Genomic DNA, 18901 nt, shown 5'->3' with positions numbered 1-18901 from the left:
GTATTCTTTTTATCTGTTTTGTGCATTATTATTTGTATATACACTTTTTTCTTTCTGCTTTTGTAACCAGGCCAAACCCAGATGAAGGTTCCAAATTAGCCGAAACGTTGGTTCAAGGCCAATAATAAAATGTTAATTTATTGGCATCATAACACTTGCCTGCATTTTTTATTTTGTGTGCAGAGCTATTCTGTATAATTTCTAGTTCTAACAGGGCAGGTAGGGTCCAGGTACAGGCAGTATGGGACTGGAACCAGGTACCAACAGGCAGGACAAGCTGGTAGCCAGGTACAGGCAAGGACAGGACTGGAACCAGGCGCCCAATAGAAAGGAATTGGCTGAAACCAGGTACAGGATAGACTGGATCCAGGTGGCAACAGACAGGAAGGGCTGGTAACCAGATATAGGCAGGAACAGGACTGGATACAGGGCGGGATGGAACCAGACGGGACACTCAGGAACAGGATGGATGACCTGACAACTGACTAGACAGAACAAACTGACTAAACTAATAGTGTTTAACAGGCAGGACAGGCTGGTAGTCACGTACGGGCAAGAACAGGACAGGATACAGGATAGGATGGGCGAGACAGGACGGGTGACCTGACAACTGACTAGTCAGAAACAACTGACTAAACTAATGGTGTTGAAGAGGCAGCTCCGCTAGCTGGAGCTTGCCCTAAATACCCAGTGCCTTTCAGCAATAGGCTGGGAGTCACTTCCTGGGAGTGGCGCGCTGGCCCTTTAAGAGAGGTGCAGCGATGCGTGCACTACTTAGAAGCGCTCCCAGAAATGCTGTGATGCGCGCACAGACTCCAGGAGGCAGGGGAGTAGAACCCACTTGGAGGATAGACTGTGACGACGAGCAGCTCGGAGGGTCCTGGCCATGACGGTGAGTCAGAGCGTGTCCCTGCAGGAAGGCAAGGAGTGCAGGGACACAGTGTTACAGTGGATAACCACTGTAAATACTTTGATGCTTCTGAATGACAGCTCAGTGACTGGACAGTCACTCTAATCAGCTGTTCCAAAAGCTACTAATAGTAATAATAATAAAAAGATACATAATGCTTTCCTGCCCACACGTCCACTGATACATGTTGTATCCCAACAATCTAATGAGTCTACACCTTCCAAACACTTTTTTCCATTTTCTGTGTGCAGAACTGGATGCACCCACTGAACACTATAATAACCAGACGAGGCTTCCTATAAACACGGCACCATTCGGTTATTCCGTCAAATCACAATGTACAAACCACAAAATAATAATTTTCACCACAAGCCGCTAATGATAGACCCCCGCACCCTGTTTCATTTACGTCTTAAGATCTAATGCAAATTCAGTGGAGGATCTGTAAGCATCAAAGGCACAAATAATGTCAACGATGGCACCATTAAGAATAATTGTTCTCAATTCATCATCTGTGAGTGAGCGTATACTTTGTGCTGCATACAATGGCCTCAGTCTTGCCACTGCTCATTACAAATCTTATCTAATGGCTAATTTTGTAGCAGCATTATGTTCAGACAGCATATCATTCAAATCACTGGCTGAAGAGGAATAGTCTAATTACACTTGCCGGAGGCATAAATGAGGATTAATTCTGAAGTCAAATAGAAGCTTGGGAGCTACAAAAGGAAACAATTATTAGGTATTACATTAATAAAGGTAACTGGACCCTGTCACTGTTTATTATTCCTCAACATGTTCTGAATAGTTCATAAGGAGAGGTTAATTAGCCTGTGTTCCTATATACAGAGGGATGCAACATGATCTTTCACATTATGGGTAACAAAATAAAACTAAGTGGTCTCCATTCAATTCAATGGTCCTGCATAGTGGTTTCTGCTAAACCACGATCGAGATGCAAATAAAGCCAATGGCTGATCATTCATGGTAAAGGAGTGCTGGCCTCATGGTCTTTTGTAGCAATCTCTCTTGGTTTCATCATACACATGCATTCTCGACATGAATGAAACCCAACTGCCCAATCATTATATTCCTTAAAATCAGAAACAGTGGCTCAGTGGTTAGCATTGCTCGCAATGGATATTCTGCATGCAGTTTGTACATTGCTCCTGTGGTTGTATGTATTAGTTCCAAATACTATGGATCCTTTGATTTCCTCATGCACTTTAAAAACTACCAATATAGCTCCTTGCAAAAGTATTCACTCCTCCTGGCATTTACCTATTTTGTTCCATTACAACCTGTGCTTAAATATTTTTGTAAAGTAACATGCTATTCAATTCAGCGGTGACGCACGTACCTGTGTTCACGCTTCTGAATGCCGGGCACTTTCGGTCATACGCAGTATGAAGCCGGGTGTACGTGTCCCGGCTTCAGAGAGGTCTAGTACGCATGACCGGAAGTGCTGGGGCATTCAGAAGATCAGTCACAGCGAAAACAGGTACGAGCTGCATCTCTTGTGTCGCTGCATTGAATAGCATGTTAGTACGCCCCTGTGGGTGTGATAACATGCTAAGAGGACCGACTAGTTGGGGGATATAACACCCTTGGGACTAGTCCCCGCACTCATTAGCATAAGATAAAAGATCTTTAGAAATACCTTTTCTAAAGCTGGGTTTACACACTGCAACATCGCAAAGGACATCGCTGTAACGTCACCGGTTTTGTGACGTAACAGCGACCTCCCTAAGTCTCTGTTGAGTCGCTGGTGAGCTGTCAAACAGGCAAACCTGGCCAACAACTCAACAGCGATCCGGACCTGCAGAGCGACCTAGCTGGTTGTTGGGGACGTTGATAAGCAGCTTTTTGAAAGGGAAGTTGCTAACAAAGTCGCTGCAAAGTCTTTCACACACTGAAACTTTCTAGCGATGCATGCTGCACAGCGGGAAACAAAGGACCTAGGAATGGTCCTGAACGATTTGTAGCGATCAGCAACTTCACAGCAGGGGCCAGGTCACTGATGTGTTTCACACACTGCAACATGGCAAACGACATCGCTATTGCGTCACAAAACCGGTGACGTTACAGCGATGTCGTTTGAGATGTTGCAGTGTGTAAACCCAGCTTAAGGATCTCTTTATCTATGCTAGTGTATACAGGGACGGTTAGGCAGGGATTAGCAATATGCACCCAGAACTGCTCGTGGCCCTGGGTGCATATGGGACCTGATGGGTTCACTTTAATCCATTTCAGAATCTGTGGTCAGACTTGAAGATCGCTATTCTCCAGAGGAAACCATATAACCTGAAGGAGCTGGACCAGTTTTGCCTTGAGGAATGGGCAAAAATCCCAGTGGCAGGATATGGAAAGCTCATTAATTGTTTGTTGCACTTGCGTTTTGCACGGGCGAGTGCAATCTGATAAAACATCGGATTGCTCTCACTCTAGTGTAAAACTATGGGACAGTGTCCATCTGCAATTGATTTCTCATGCCATATCGGCATACGGAATGGATCGCAGCATGCTGTTTTTGGCAGCGAGTCTCGTCTCATGCACCCCCATACAAGTCTATGGGTGCATGTGAAACATCACACCACACTTGCATGTAATCTGAGTACAGTGCGATGTACACTGAGACAGGCAGCAGAGAGATGGGGAGAAAGTGTTCCCTTCCTCTTCTTCGTAGCTGTGATACGATCGCATGGCAAAAAAGAAAAAAAATTCTTGCGTCAAAGACTCAATTTTTCTTGAACGGCTTGATTTATGGCCAAGAGTGGTGCATGTTAGAGCACACAGGGATGCCGTCTGAATCATTATGGTCTATGAGCAGGTCGGCACATATCCTTCCTATAGTTTAGGCCTCTGGCAGGTATTTGGAGGATTTTTCCATGTTTTTTTGCATTATTATTATTTTCCAATTGTTATTTTTACTCCATTGAATGATGAAGAAACGGCTAGTCATTTTTTAAGGAATAAAGATGACAAAATGCTCAAAACAACATCCGGGTGTCTTTTCAGCTTTCCTATTGACTTGTATCGTAAAGTACGGAGAGTCCATCAGTTGTAAAATATCTGAAGAAGGGGTAGCTCAATTCTTTTATCTACTTTTAAGAAACCTGAAGCAGGTAAAGGATGGTCAAAAGACAGAACAGAAGCATCGCAAGTGTTTTACATAGAAATGGTCATTCTTTTCAGTGGTTTCTGCCTGAATTGCTTTAATCTGCTCCTACCATTATACCCTCATTCAAGTTGTTTACCCATTTTTCATTACAGTATATGTTAAAGTAAATGGTGTCAGTCAAAGCAACAAGTCGTCCTGTAAATGGCTATGTGGATGGAAAGGTATGAGAGTTACCGTTTTTTTCATTTTATAAGACGCACCAATTATAAGATGCACCCCAAATTTGGAGCAAAAAAAAGGTAGATAAAAAAAATATGGTGATGTTTTATCAGGGATAGGGGGCAGCAGCAGAGCGTGGGTCACAGGAGGCAGGGGCGGTACTGGAGTACTGCAATGCTGCCAGTGGTACAGAGGGGGGCCCAGATACTTACTGCGGGCACTGCTCTGTGAGGGGCTGGTGACGCAGCTCTGATGTGCGGGGCTGGTGACGTGGCTCTGCTTTGCGTGGGAGGCAGTGAGTCACAGGCCATTCTGATGATGTCGGCGGGCTCTAAATAAAGGCAGCCGGAGTCAGCGCGTACGCAGATGAGAGCTTGACCTGAGAGCTCCATCTGCGCATGTGTGACGCCCTGGACTAGCCAGGTAATCACATACATACCAACATACACCCCCCCCACCCTAGACAGTAACAACAGTTAATCAAAAACCCTTGTTGCCTCCCTCCAGGGTCTGATGTCCACACCAGGTGGGGCGGAGTCAGGCGGTTGGCCCCACCCACCGAGGAGTTCACAGGCCTGGAGGCGGGAAAGCAGTCAGAGTAGTTTGAAGGTGAAAGTAGTAGAACACGAACTGCAAGTGTCTGGGTCGGAGCCCAGGCACTGACAGCAAGGTTGGCAGACGGTGGTGGCCGTCTGCAGGAGTTAGTGGAACTCTGCGAAGCCGTAAGGACTGGGGTCGGGCGTTGGCCCACTGGTACCGAACCGGGGAGCAGAGTGAAGCTAAGCACACAGGCAGGGCCATCGGACCCCGACCAGGCTTGGAGCCGCCGTCAATAGTCAAATCTGAGTGTGACAGGAACCCCAGGGGTTTCCCAACAACCAAGTGCCGACAGAAGGCAACTGCTCACACCGTGAGGATATACAGCCACCGCCACAGGCTAGAGATCCAAGGGCCAGCGCCTGCAGGCAAAACGGGCTCCTACGGCACCTATACGCCGGGGAGCGGACTACCGGTGGGCAACCACAGGAGTCAGAACATTCTAAAAGGTGCAGGGAAAGACAGCCACCATCAGCCGTCTAGGAAGAGCACAACAACAACACTGCAGCCGGCTGCGGGACCCGTCCATCCGGACATTTTGGTATACCAGAGACTCTGTCAGTGATTGTCTGAGTGAGTACACCAGTGCCGTCTTGCACCGCGCCGCGCAGTCCCTGCACGCCAGCCATCCAGCCTCCCCGTTACATCACCGGGCCCCGGTAGCACCAACCCCCCTACCCACGGAGGGGACAACATCCTAGCTGCACACTACCACCTCTCCCGGGAACCCCGTTACCAGCAGCGGTAGTGCCATCATCACCACGTCCCGTGGGTGGCGTCGTGAACAATCTCCCTAAACATACCACCCCTTTTCCCTCACGGGCGAGGAGCGCCGCTCGAGTCCTCGGGTCCCCGAGTGTGGCGAGTGCGTTCCCCTCCGCACGCGACAACTTGGCGTCACGAACAGGATAGAATCGATCTACTTACCAGTAGAAGTGTGCCTTGTGATCTCCCCCGGCGGCGTCCGGCCAAAAAATTTGAAGCGCCGCCATCTTTGGCGTGAAGATTTCCCGCTCGATCGTCTTCCCCGAGCAGGGAAGGCACGAAAGTGAAGCCCCGCCCCCTGACAGGAAGTGCTAGAAAGAACCAAGGGGAGGCGGGTGAAGGCCTGCCTAATGTAGCCGAGGGCATAAAAAGCGGGGATGCCAGGACTCTGCAACATATTCGGTTCCTGGAAGCCTGCCAGCAAGCATGTTGGTCCCATCCGGTGATGCTAAAATTCCCAAGCCAACGCCAGGAACGGCGGCGTGGGTGGAAGCCCGGACTGCACAAATGTGCTGCCGCCTGCAAAACCAGGTCCGGTTCTTGATGGAGCGCTGGGTGGCCGAGATGGAGGAGGTGGCGGCGGCCATGCAGAGACGTGAGGTGGAGGCAGCGTTGGAGAAGCGGGTAAGCGACCCACGCCCCTGTGTCCGAGAAGGACCAGTCGCTGCGGCCGAGGGGCCCGGTCTGTTTCCGCTCACCCTCCTGCCTCCCCCGACATCCGTAACGGTTGCTGTGGCCCTTCCACTCGGTCCGCTACCCTCAACATCGGTAGCGGAATCTAACCCGCCCGCCTTAGAGGACCGGACTGTGGGCGTTAACCGGAGAAGGCCTGTACCGATTCCACTGCCGTGGAAGGTCCCTTCGGAGGTGCCCGTCCGTGAAGCGAAGCCGTCGGCCCCGGAAGCAGCCGTACCCGAGACCATCCCGGCCCCGGCAGTCCGCCCGGCCGTGGAAGAACCGGCCGCTGCGGGCCTGAAGGCCCAACCGGTGAGGCCATCTGTCCCTGAACTCCCTGTTTTGGCTGAGGCTGCGCCGGGTCATCGCTGCAAAGCAGCAGCCCAGGCCATGTCACCGCAGGACCCCCACCAGAGAGTACCAGTCATGGCCAGGGTGGGCGCAGTCCAGCGGGGCCCGACCTGCGCGCAGGGGCATGCAAACGCCCCTTACTGGGACAGGGAGCTGAGCCAACAGGGCCGTGAAATTGCCGCCAGAGAGCAGCAGAGGGCCGAAGTGATGGCGCGAGTTATCAAGGAGAAAGACGCTCTTCGCAATGCCACCTTTCCGGTGCGGGGCCCGGTGCATGAGGGCCAAGTCAGGAAGTTTGACCCACAAAGGGGGTTTGGCTTTATCTACGAACCGGGCCTGGAGGCCGAAGTGTTTGTGGCTCGCCGCGACGTGAACTCACACCTCCCAACGGGCCACCCAGGTCGCGATCTGTTGCCAGGCGACCTGGTGACCTACACCCGACATTGCGGGGAGAGGGGCTGGTTCGCCCTGGATGTTAAACAGAGGGAAAGCCGCGGTGTGCAGATGCGGCCCTGGCCCCCTCCTCCACCGTGCCGTCCGGATATCGAGCTAGAGGAGGTCCTTGATGAGTGTGACCTCAAGTAAAGGCAGCGGTCCTCCGTTGTCACCAAGTTGTCCCCATTGGGACCCTCAGCACTTTGAATGAACAGAAATCAAACCGAGTTTCACCTGATTGTCTACTGTGATTATCCCGGCCGTTGCCGGCAAGTTGTCCCCGAAAGGACCCTATGTGTTTTACCGCCCACTTGAGAAACTGCTCATGGACATGACCGAGAACTGGCAGGCCACCCATGAACTTGTGGGTTTGTAAATAGTTTGGTGGGCTGGTTTCCGCCCGCGCCACCTCTGGAGAGGCAGATTGGAGGAAGGGCCCACAGCAGAGCAGGCTGGGGCCCGGCCGCCACCAGGACGGGTGGCCATCCTCCGGGGGTCAGGGGTCCCCCTGGACGTGGGGTCCCCTGAAGTGACAGCCGGGTGCGAGACACCGTACCCGTTCCCGCTCTGGTAACCTGGATCTGGACTGGGGAAGTGGGGTGCTGCCCGTTTCTTAGGGGTAGCATGAAGGATCAGGTTATTGGGGTGGGAGAGCGGATGACCGTGAACCCGTCCGTTTTAATAAAAATGTTTGAAATGTTTAAGCACTGTACTTCCCGTATGGAAGATTTGAAAACATACTTACGTTAAATGTTTAATATGTAAAATTATTCTTTGCAGTTTGAAAAAATAAAACCGGTGATGGACGGGCAGCCCGCGGACGGTCTGCATTTTACCAAGGGGGACTGTGACACCCTGGACTAGCCAGGTAGTCACATACATACCAGCATACACACCCCCACCCTAGACAGTAACAACTGTCAATCAAAAACCCTTGTTGCCTCCCTCCAGGGTCTGATGTCCACACCAGGTGGGGCGGAGCCAGGCGGTTGGCCCCACCCACCAAGGAGTTCACAGGCCTGGAGGCGGGAAAGCAGTCAGAGTAGTTTGGAGGTGAAAGTAGTAGGACACGAACTGCAAGTGTCTGGGTCGGAGCCCAGGCACTGACAGCAAGGTTGGCAGACGGTGGTGGCCGTCTGCAGGAGTTAGTGGAACTCTGCGAAGCCGTAAGGACTGGAGTCGGGCGTTGGCCCACTGGTACCGAACCGGGGAGCAGAGTGAAGCTAAGCACACAGGCAGGGCCATCGGACCCCGACCAGGCTTGGAGCCGCCGTCAATAGTCAAATCTGAGTGTGACAGGAACCCCAGGGGTTTCCCAACAACCAAGTCCCGACAGAAGGCAACCGCTCACACCATGAGGATATACAGCCACCGCCACAGGCTAGAGATCCAAGGGCCAGCGCCTGCAGGCAAAACGGGCTCCTATGGCACCTATACGCCGGGGAGCGGACTACCGGTGGGCAACCACAGGAGTCAGAACATTCTAAAAGGTGCAGGGAAAGACAGCCACCATCAGCCGTCCGGGGAGAGCACAACAACAACCCTGCAGCCGGCTGCGGGACCCGTCCATCCGGCCGTTTTGGTTTACCAGAGACTCTGTCAGTGATTGTCTGAGTGAGTACACCAGTGCCGTCCGGCACCGCGCCGCGCTATCCCTGCACCCCAACCATCCAGCCACCCCGTTACATCACCGGGCCCCGGGAGCACCAACCCCCCCTACCCACGGAGGGGACAACATCCCAGCTGCACACTACCACCTCTCCCGGGAACCCCTTTACCAGCAGCGGTGGTGCCATCATCACCACGTCCCGTGGGTGGCATCATGAACAATCTCCCTAAACATACCACCCCTTTTCACTCACGGGCGAGGAGCGCCGCTCCAGTCCCCGAGTAGCAACAGCAGAAGCCCCGGACCCGAGCGTGGCGAGCGCGTTCCCCTCCGCCCGCGACACATGCACTGACTCTAGGTGCCATTATTTGAAGCCCTGACTGCCAACATCTCCAGAATGACCGCCCACCACACAGAGTAGCTCCGTGCAGAGCACAACAGAGCAGAGCAGCCCCACACAGAGCAAAGCAGCCCCGCACAGAGCAGAGCCGCATCGCTTGATGCACAGAACAGCACCACACAGCGCAGAGCCACGTTATCGCGGGCGGAGGAGGGGACGCTGCGCTCTCCCACTGCTCGGGTCCGGCTGCCGCTGCTGCTGCGGCTGCTGCTGCTGCTCGGTGGTGGCTCGAGCGGTGGGCCAGATCCCGGGGACTCGAGCGGCGCTCCTCGCCCGTGAGTGAAAAGGGGAGTGATTGGTTGTGGGGGTTTTGATTATGGATATTGTCCGTGACGCCACCCACGGTTGTGGTGATTTTGGTGACACCACCGCTGCTCTAGACGGGGATCCCGGGAGCGGTGACTGGGAGCAGCTTGGATGTTGGTTCTCCCCTCCGTGGGTAGGGGGGAGTTGGTTGTCCCGGGGCCCGGTGATGGGGTAGGGATGGATGGCAGGCAGGTTACGGGGCCTGGGGAGGTGCAGGGTCGCGGGGGCAGTGCTGTGCCGCACGGCACGGTGGTACTCACTCAGCCCAATGATGCACACAGAGTCTCTGCTGAAACAAACGGCTGGATGGACGGGTCCCACAGGCGGCTGCGGTGTTTTTCCCCTGACCCCAGGTTGGTAATGTAAGTCCTTTCCTGCACCTTCCGTACGCTCCTCCTGCGCTCCGGTTTTCAGCTGGTTCCCCGATTCAGTACCAGTGGGCCACCGCCCAGCCCCGGCTACCTGCGGTTCCACCAACTGTCTGCCCGGCTCCCTGCAGACGGCCACTACCGTCTGCCTCACTCTCTACACGAGGGCCCTAGGCTCCAACCTAGGCCCCAGTCTGTGTCTGCCTCTCTGCAGACCTCCTCTCTCCTCCTCTCCTAGACTTGTCTGGACCTGCTTCCTGCCTCAGGCCAGCTAGACTCTTCGGTGGGCGTGCCTATCTGCTTGACTCCGCCCACCTAGTGTGTCTGTCTGAACCCGAGGGAAGGAATCAGGTTTCACTGGGGATGTCTGCTGTGAACTGCTCGGGGTGGGGGGGTGTGTGTGTTGTTACCTGTGGCCCCTGGCTTGTCCAGGGCGACACATTCCCCCTTAGTTAAATGCAGACCGTCCGCGGGCTGCCCGTCCATCACCGGTTTTATTTTTCTCTTTTAACTGTAAAAGATTAAAACATTAAACACAAGCATTACTTTGCAAACTTCCCACAACGGGAGCCACCCAAACAAACCTAGCCTTGGTGCTGCCCCTAAGAAACGGGCAGCACCCCTTGACCCCAGTCCAGGAACGGGCCCAGATTGGTTAACGGGACCGGTACTTCGCTGCCGTTGCGGCCGGGCGGACTGCCGGGCCCATTGTCATCTCCGTTGCGGCCAGACGGACTGCCGGGGCCGGTGGCAGGGCGGTGACAAAGGTGAGGCCTGGGGACCCCAGGTCTGGGCCCTCCCCCACAGACGCTGCCGGCTCCGCTACCGGTAACAGGGGTAACGGGTCGGTGCATCGCTGCGGCGGCCTCTTCCAGGAACCACAAGCTGGCCGCAGGGTCCTGGCATCACTGCCTTTATAGCCGCGGTCTACATCAGACAGACCTTCATCCGCCCCCCCCTTGGTTCTTTCTACCACTTCCGTTGGTTGGGGGCGGGGCTTCGCTTCACGCCTTCCCTGCTCGGGGAAGACGCTCGAGCGGGAACTTTTCGCGCCCAAGATGGCGGCTTCGCAAATTTTTCAGCCGGACAGCTCCGGCGGTAACAAGGCGCACCTCTACCAAACGGCAGAGCGGTAAGATCCTATTCGTGACGCCAAGTTGTCGCTGGCGGAGGAGGGGACGCTGCGCTCTCCCACTGCTCGGGTCCGGCTGCCACTGCTGCTGCGGCTGCTGCTGCTGCTCGGTGGTGGCTCGAGCGGTGAGCCGGATCCCGGGGACTCGAGCGGCGCTCCTCGCCCGTGAGTGAAAAGGGGAGTGATTGGTTGTGGGGGTTTTGATCATGGATATTGTCCGTGACGCCACCCACGGTTGTGGTGATTTTGGTGACACCACCGCTGCTCTAGACGGGGATCCCGGGAGCGGTGACTGGGAGCAGCTTGGATGTTGGTTCTCCCCTCCGTGGGTAGGGGGGGGTTGGTTGTCCCGGGGCCCGGTGATGGGGTAGGGATGGATGGCAGGCAGGTTACGGGGCCTGGGGAAGTGCAGGGTCGCGGGGGCAGCGCTGTGCCGCACGGCATGTTGGTACTCACTCAGCCCAATGATGCACACAGAGTCTCTGCTGAAACAAACGGCTGGATGGACGGGTCCCACAGGCGGCTGCGGTGTTTTTCCCCTGACCCCAGGTTGGTAATGTAAGTCCTTTCCTGCACCTTCCGTACGCTCCTCCTGCGCTCCGGTTTTCAGCTGGTTCCCCGATTCAGTACCGGTGGGCCACCGCCCAGCCCCGGCTACCTGCGGTTCCACCAACTGTCTGCCCGGCTCCCTGCAGACGGCCACTACCGTCTGCCTCACTCTCTACACGAGGGCCCTAGGCTCCAACCTAGGCCCCAGTCTGTGTCTGCCTCTCTGAAGACCTCCTCTCTCCTCCTCTCCTAGACTTGTCTGGACCTGCTTCCTGCCTCAGGCCAGCTAGACTCTTCGGTGGGCGTGCCTATCTGCTTGACTCCGCCCACCTAGTGTATCTGTCTGAACACGAGGGAAGGAATCAGGTTTCACTGGGGATGTCTGCTGTGAACTGCTCGGGGTGGGGGTGTGAATGTGTTGTTACCTGTGGCCCCTGGCTTGTCCAGGGCGACACAACGTCACCAGCCCCGCACAGATTAGAGCCGCATCGCTTGATGCACAGAACAGCACCACACAGCGCAAAGCCACGTCACAAGCCCCGCACAGAGCAGAGCCGCGTCGACTGCTGCACAGAACAGCACCGTACAGACCAGCATAGGCAGCACACCGCATAGCATTACCCCTTCCCCCTTTGACCCCTTTTCACCACCCCCCTGTAAACTACATTCGGATTTTAAGACGCACCCCTCATTTTCCTCCCAAATTTTTGGGAGGAAAAGTGCATTTTATAATCCGAAAAATACGATGTATGTCCTGCAATAAGTGGAGGAAAAAAGCAAAGTGCAAAAACTAAAATTGGCTCCAACAAGAAGGGGTTAAAAGCTTTAAGATATTTACCCCTAAGCAAAGTTGTTGCAACCTAAGAATAAAACTTCATATGTGACAACGCTGCAATAATAAGAGGGTTAAATATTTGGGATTAATATTATTAAAATAGCCACAACAAAACAGCATTACTACAGCAAAATAAGGAAAAACACATTCCTGATCGTTTTTTACTCTAAATGGAGCCATGCAGCCGTACATACAGTATCTGAACAGAATAGTGTTGCTGATAAGAAAACACTATAAAATGGTGATATTATCTGTGTGGATTAAACCTACAGAGCTGTGCAGACTTCACAGCAATTTGTGCTTACACATCCTTGACCTTGGTGTCGAGTTTGTTCTTGAAGTTCTGTTTGAAATATAATCAATTAGTCCAATGAAATTGCATAAACTTTTTTTTTTAATCCCCCTCGACCCTCCAAACCAGCATTATGCCCAAATCTCCTCCCTAACCAGCCCTGTACAACGCTATTCACTAATATGAATGTTGTTTCTCCTGACTAGTCAGCACACTTTCCATGTTATCCCGCACCCGTGGGAGTGATAACATGATTTCCACAAGCCAGGGTCACTGACAACTCCTGGAAAACTTGTGCATGTTCGCGGCTCGTTTTGGCAACGTCAGTGTGCCTCAGAACCCGGGTATATGCTTCCTGTCGTAATTAGGCACTCTGCGCATGACCAGATGTTCAGAAGATGGCTCACATACACGTCGTCCGGTCATGCACGGTGCACCTAATGAAACTGGGAAACTTACAACTGGCTTCAAAGGCACAATTATGAGGCTGAAATGAGCCATGTATGCGGGAGATCAACAGAAATGAATCAGCGATCAGACTGCTGATCCTTATAGTCCCCTAGGGAGACTAGTAAAATAAAATAAGTAAAAAAAAAAGTTTTAAAAAAATAAAAAAACCCTAAAAGTTCAAATCACCCCTCATTTTCCTCAATACAGATTAAAGGGTTAAGACATTAAAAATATACACACATTTGGTATCGGCGTGTTTAGCAATGCCTGATCCATCAAAATATAAAGTCAATTAATCTGATCGGTAAACGGTGTAGTTGCAAAAAAAATTTAAACGCCAACATTACAGTTTTTGATCATCGCAAATTTTGCGCAAAAAGCAATAACAGGTGATCAATACATAGCATCTGCACAAAAACGGTACCATTAAAATATCAGCTCAAGACGCAAGAAATGAGACATCACAAGAACACATCAGTTTTACCATATAGTGAACGTGATGAATAAAATACCCCCAAAACAGTTGTGCAATTGCACTTTTTATTGCAATTTTTCCACACTTGGAATTTTTTTGCTGTTTTCCATACACTATATGGTAAAATTTATGGTTTGATTTAAAAGTACAGCTCATGGAAAAAACAAGCCTTCATATGGTAAGATTGGTGGAAAAATAAAAAAAGTTACGGCTCTTGGAAAAAGGGAAGCAAAAAAAAAATTAATTAAAAACAGAAAATCGCCCGGGGGTGAAGGGGTTAAAATGTAATAACAGGCGATCAAAGCATTGCATCTATGTAAAAATGGTATAATTAAAAATGCAGGCTCCAGATGCAAAAAATAAGCCATTACTGAGCCACAGATCTCAAAAAATGAGAACGCTACAGGTCTTGGAAAATGACGACAAAAGCGCAATTCTTTTTTCTGACAAACCTCTGAATTTTTTTTCATCACTTAGATAAAAGTAACATTGTATATGTTTGGTATCTACAAACTCGAACTGACCTGGGAAATCATATTATCAAGTCACTTTTACCATATAGTGAACATGGTAAATAAAAAAACAAACAAACAATTATGGAATTGCAGGGCTTTTTTTGCAATTTCACTGCACATTGAATTTTTTCCCCGTTTTCCAGTACAATATGGGGCAGAATGAATGGTGTCATTCAAAATTGCAACTTGTCCTGCAAAAAATAAGCCCTCAGGCTATGTGCGCACGTTGCATTTTTTCCTGCCTTTCCGCAGCGTTTTGAGCTGCAGCGTTTTCATGCCAAATTGCATGCATTTTGATTTCCAGGCATAGTCTATGGAAAGCTTTCTTTCAGAGCTTTCTTGCGTGCATAATGCTTTTAAAAACGCAGCGTTTTAGGTGCGTAAAATTTGTCAGAATCTCTGTATTTGAATAAGCAACATGTCAACTGTTTTTGCCACTTTGGCTGCGTTCTACACCCATTGAAATCAATGAGTTGTAGAAAAACACTGCCAAAATGTTAAGCAGTGCGTTTGCACTGCACTATTGTTGCGATCCGCATGTTTTTTTAGCATAACAAAGGCAGGTCTTTCGTCTTTCTCTCTGTCGATCAGTCTATCGGTCGGTCTCTCTCTCTCTCTATGTCTCTATCTCTCTGTCCATGTCAGTCTCTCCCTCCCACCCCCTCTCTCATACTCACCGATCCCTGATCTCCGGCTCGGCGCTGCACAGCGTTCACACTGTGGCGGCTTCTTCTCTTTTGAAAATGCCGGCTGCTCATTAATCCATCACGTATTCCCTGCTTCCCCCACCCACCGGCGCCTATGATTGGTTGCAGTCAGACACGCCCCCACGCTGAGTGACAGCTGTCTCACTGCAACCAATCACAGCTACCGGTGGGCGTGTCTATATCAAGCAGTAAAAAAAATAAATAAATAATTAAAAAAAAACCCGACGTGCGGTCCCACCAATTTGGATACCAGCCACAGTAAAGCCACACGGCTGAAGGCTGGTATTCTCAGGATGTGGAGCTCCACGTTATGGGGAGCCCACCAGCCGAACAATATCAGCCAGCAGCCGCCCGGAATTGCCGCATCCATTAGTTGCGACAGTCCCGGGACTTTTCCTGGCTCATCCTGAATTGCCCTGGTGCGGTGGAAAACGGGGTAATAAAGAGTTAATGGCAGCAGCCCATAGCTGCCACTAAGTCCTAGGTTAATCATGGCAGGCGTCTCTCCGAGATAACTTCCATGATTAACCTGTAAGTTAAATAAAATAAACACACACATCCAAAAAATCCTTTATTTGTAATGAAAGACAAAAAAAACACCCTCTTTCACCACTTTATTAACCCCTCAAAAACACCTCCATGTCCAACGTAATCCATGCAAGGTCCCACGACGCTTTCAGCTCTGCTACATCGTAAACTGACAGGAGCGGCAGTAGAACCCCGCCGCTCCTGTCAGCTCCATGCAGCAACTGAAGTGAGTCGCGCCATCAGCTGTGCTGTCACTGAGGTTACTTGCGGCCACCGCTCTCAGGTGGAGGACTGCAGCTATGGCCGCGAGTAACCTGAGTGAAAGCACAGCTGATCATGCAGCTCACTGCAGTCACTCAGGGGATTTGCGATCACAGGTGAGTCCTTCACGTGTGACCGCAAATCAAGCCGCGGCACACGCACAGAGCCGCGCGATCACAATGAAGTCGGGTGAAGTTCATCCGAGTTCATTCTGATCACGCAGCACTGTCTCGCAGCCAGCCATGCAGGAAAAAACAAAAACGAAAAATCGCCCAGGGTGAAGGGGCTCATCCTGAATGAAATTCTGTCGAAAATTTTAAAACACGGCTGTGGTTTTATTGCAAAAAAAAAGGTAAATCATTGAGGGACTTTTTTTTTTATCCCCTAGTCTTTATAATAGCAGTCAAACACAGCAGAACATGGTTGTCTCAGGTGAGATTTTCTAAATGTGGAGGAAATAAATGTTCAGTTTGTCAGTATACTAGGAAATCCAAATCTTTTGGTCACAAGTATTACTAACTACAACATATACAGTATATACTATATATATATATATATATATATATATATATACAGTGTATATATATATATATATAAAATTAGGTTGCATAATAAGAAAACTTAAAACTAGAATTGCAGTACGGTACACATTGTCGATTGCGTGTGACTTGCGTGAGGATCACATCGCATTGCCTGGACTGGCTAACTGTTCTCCTGACAGGCGCGTACAGCTGTACACAAATACATTAAGCTGGCTCCTGTCCTGAGAGTGAGCGCCCGGTCCATGTGGTGCACTGTGATCCTCGTGCGAGTCACATGCAAGTGTGACTCCAGCCTTAGGGGGTACAGTTCCACTTGCGTTTTGCACGGATGACTGCAATCCGATAAAACATAGGACTGCACTTGCACCAGTGCAAACTATGGGGCAGTGTCCATCTGCATTTGATTTCTCATGCCATATCGGCCTGAGAAATTAATCGCAGTACGCTGCATTTGGCAGCGATTCTCGGCTCACGCACCACCCTACAAGCCTAAGGGAGCATGTGAAACATCGCACTGCATTCGCATGTTATCCGACTGCAGTGCGATGTACGCAGAGACAGTCTGCAGAGGAGATGGAAGAAGTGCTCCTCCCCTTCCGCAACTGTGACCCGATCGCAAGATTACATCATAGTCACATGAGCCTCGGCTGACGCTCACAGCAGAGGGTCATTAGCTTATCGCTTCCAATGCTCTTGCATCGGAAGCTATGCACAAGTGAAACTGTAGTGCCCCATGGGGCGGGCAGTTAACCTACTTGTCGCCGAGCCGTTTCGGGTCGGGTCACATGTTGTCACTGGGTGGCCTTGCCCGGTAACGTTACCCCGAGGTGTATAGTTAATGGTGGAGGAAGCAGGGTATTGGGGAGAGTTTGTCATGATGCCACCTGTGGTATGCGGCCAGTAGTAGCCGCCGCTGCAGAATTCCTCTCCGGGGCAGGTGTTAAGGCAGCCAGGATGGTGTCGCTCCCCAAAGGTGGAATGGACCCCGGGTGGATGTTGAGGGTTGAAATGGCTGTTGGCGCCTAAGCGCTGGGCAGCGGCGTCGGTAAGGATGAGCCAACACAGTCTCTGTGGGTTCAAGGTGTAGTTTACTCACAACTTCAGCTGCCAGCTCGGTCACACTGGTCACTGCCGTGATGGGCTCAGGTCAATCCCAGATCCGGTAAGGCATCACCACCGGTGTTTGGAGAGAGAAGGAGTGAGAGTCCTATTTCTAGGTTGTCCCCCTCTGCAGTTAGGTACCCCGGCTGAGCTCCCACTCCAAGCCTCAGGGCCCAGTAAAAGTCCAAGTTTTCCAAAGGTGTATTGTCAGAACTATGGTCCTGAAAGGTATGCTCTTGATGTGTGTTGCGCCTATTTCAACCCCAAGTGGCACCCGCCCGCCAGGTGGCTGGCTTCAGTGACCGGGAACCATGACCGTTATGACCACCCCCCTGCCTACTCTGATCCAACCCACCCTATGTGAAGGCACCAAAGCTGTATGTAGTGTGTGAGAGTGGAACATCGGTAATTAACCCCTTCCTTACCTGAGATATTGTACCTTAATTGAGGCGGAGTACCCTGTGGCAACCAGAGCCTCAGGGGTGCCACATTCCCCCACGGCAAATGGCAGCACTTCCGGGTTACAACAAAACACAATTAACACCCCAATTTTTATATGTATGTAACAGGTTAACAAGAAAACATCTTTTCACCTTTTTTGGGAAGCAGCATTGACTTCAAACGGTTCAAACATATTCAACATTACAGGTCACAGGTCATCAAAGCAGTTTAAGTCAGAAAACATCATAAATGAGAAAACATTCAGCATAAGAAAAACATCAACAATTATTCTTGCTTGGTTGCTGATGTTTGTTTTAGAGGGCCAGTCCCGGCCCCCTGGCGTCGGCTGTTCATAAGACATAATCGAGCAAAATGTCCAGCCTTTCCACAGCGACGGCAGATAGGTATTAGGACATCCATAGTACCCGAGGCAGGCTTTCTCTCAGGGACTGCTCCAATACAATCTTCCATGATAGTCTGTTGCAGCGGTTGAATCGTGACTACCTCAGGTTTCCTACCATCATGATGCTCCGGGTGATAGAACTGCCAAGACCAAATCCCTCTAGGGCTCGGGTAGACTGAAGGCATCATCTTTACTGCCACAGCCAAGTGAGGTGTGAGTAACATGTCACAGGGCCCATCTGCACTTTCACCCTGTGGTTGCAACGTTGATGGATTCTGATCTTCTTCCTTACTGAAAGAGTCCGATATGACAGGCATCAAGGTTTCAAGGGCTGGAACAACCTGGTCTCCTACATCAATTGCCATATCCTCTCTTTCTGCCTTCATTAGGTCATCCGAGGTGGTAGACTACACCTATAACAAAGGACTCTCTGTTTGCATGCTTTTTGGGGTGCTGCCCATGATGGCATGCCCCCTTTTCTTCCCGCGCAGAATTGTTAATTGTGACTGTTCTTTTTGCAAAGGAACGGTTCAACACCGAAGTATCCGCTTTAACACAGTTCTGTAGGTGCACAGTACCCGGTTTAGTGGGCACGATATCCTGTTCGTGACACCAAATATAGCGCACCATGGGGCAGGCAGTTAACCTACTCGTTGCTGGGCCATTTTGAGTCGGGTCATGTGTAGTCACTGGTCACTGGGGTGGCCTTGCCCGGTAACGTTGCCCCGAGGCATACAGTTAATGATGGGGGGAGCGTGGTATTGGGGAGAGTTTGTCATGATGCCACCTGTGGTATGCGGCCAGTAGTAGCCGCCGCTGCAGGATTCCTTTCCGGGGCAGGTGTTAAGGCAGCCGGGATGGTGTCGCTCCCCACAGGCGGAGCGGGCCCCAGGTGGATGATGAGGGTTGTAATG

The sequence above is a fragment of the Anomaloglossus baeobatrachus genome, chromosome 3 (genome assembly GCF_048569485.1).
Source record: "Anomaloglossus baeobatrachus isolate aAnoBae1 chromosome 3, aAnoBae1.hap1, whole genome shotgun sequence".
Lineage (NCBI taxonomy): Eukaryota > Metazoa > Chordata > Amphibia > Anura > Aromobatidae > Anomaloglossus > Anomaloglossus baeobatrachus.
The sequence above is the reverse complement of the archived record's forward strand: the minus strand, read 5'-3'. Positions refer to the sequence as shown.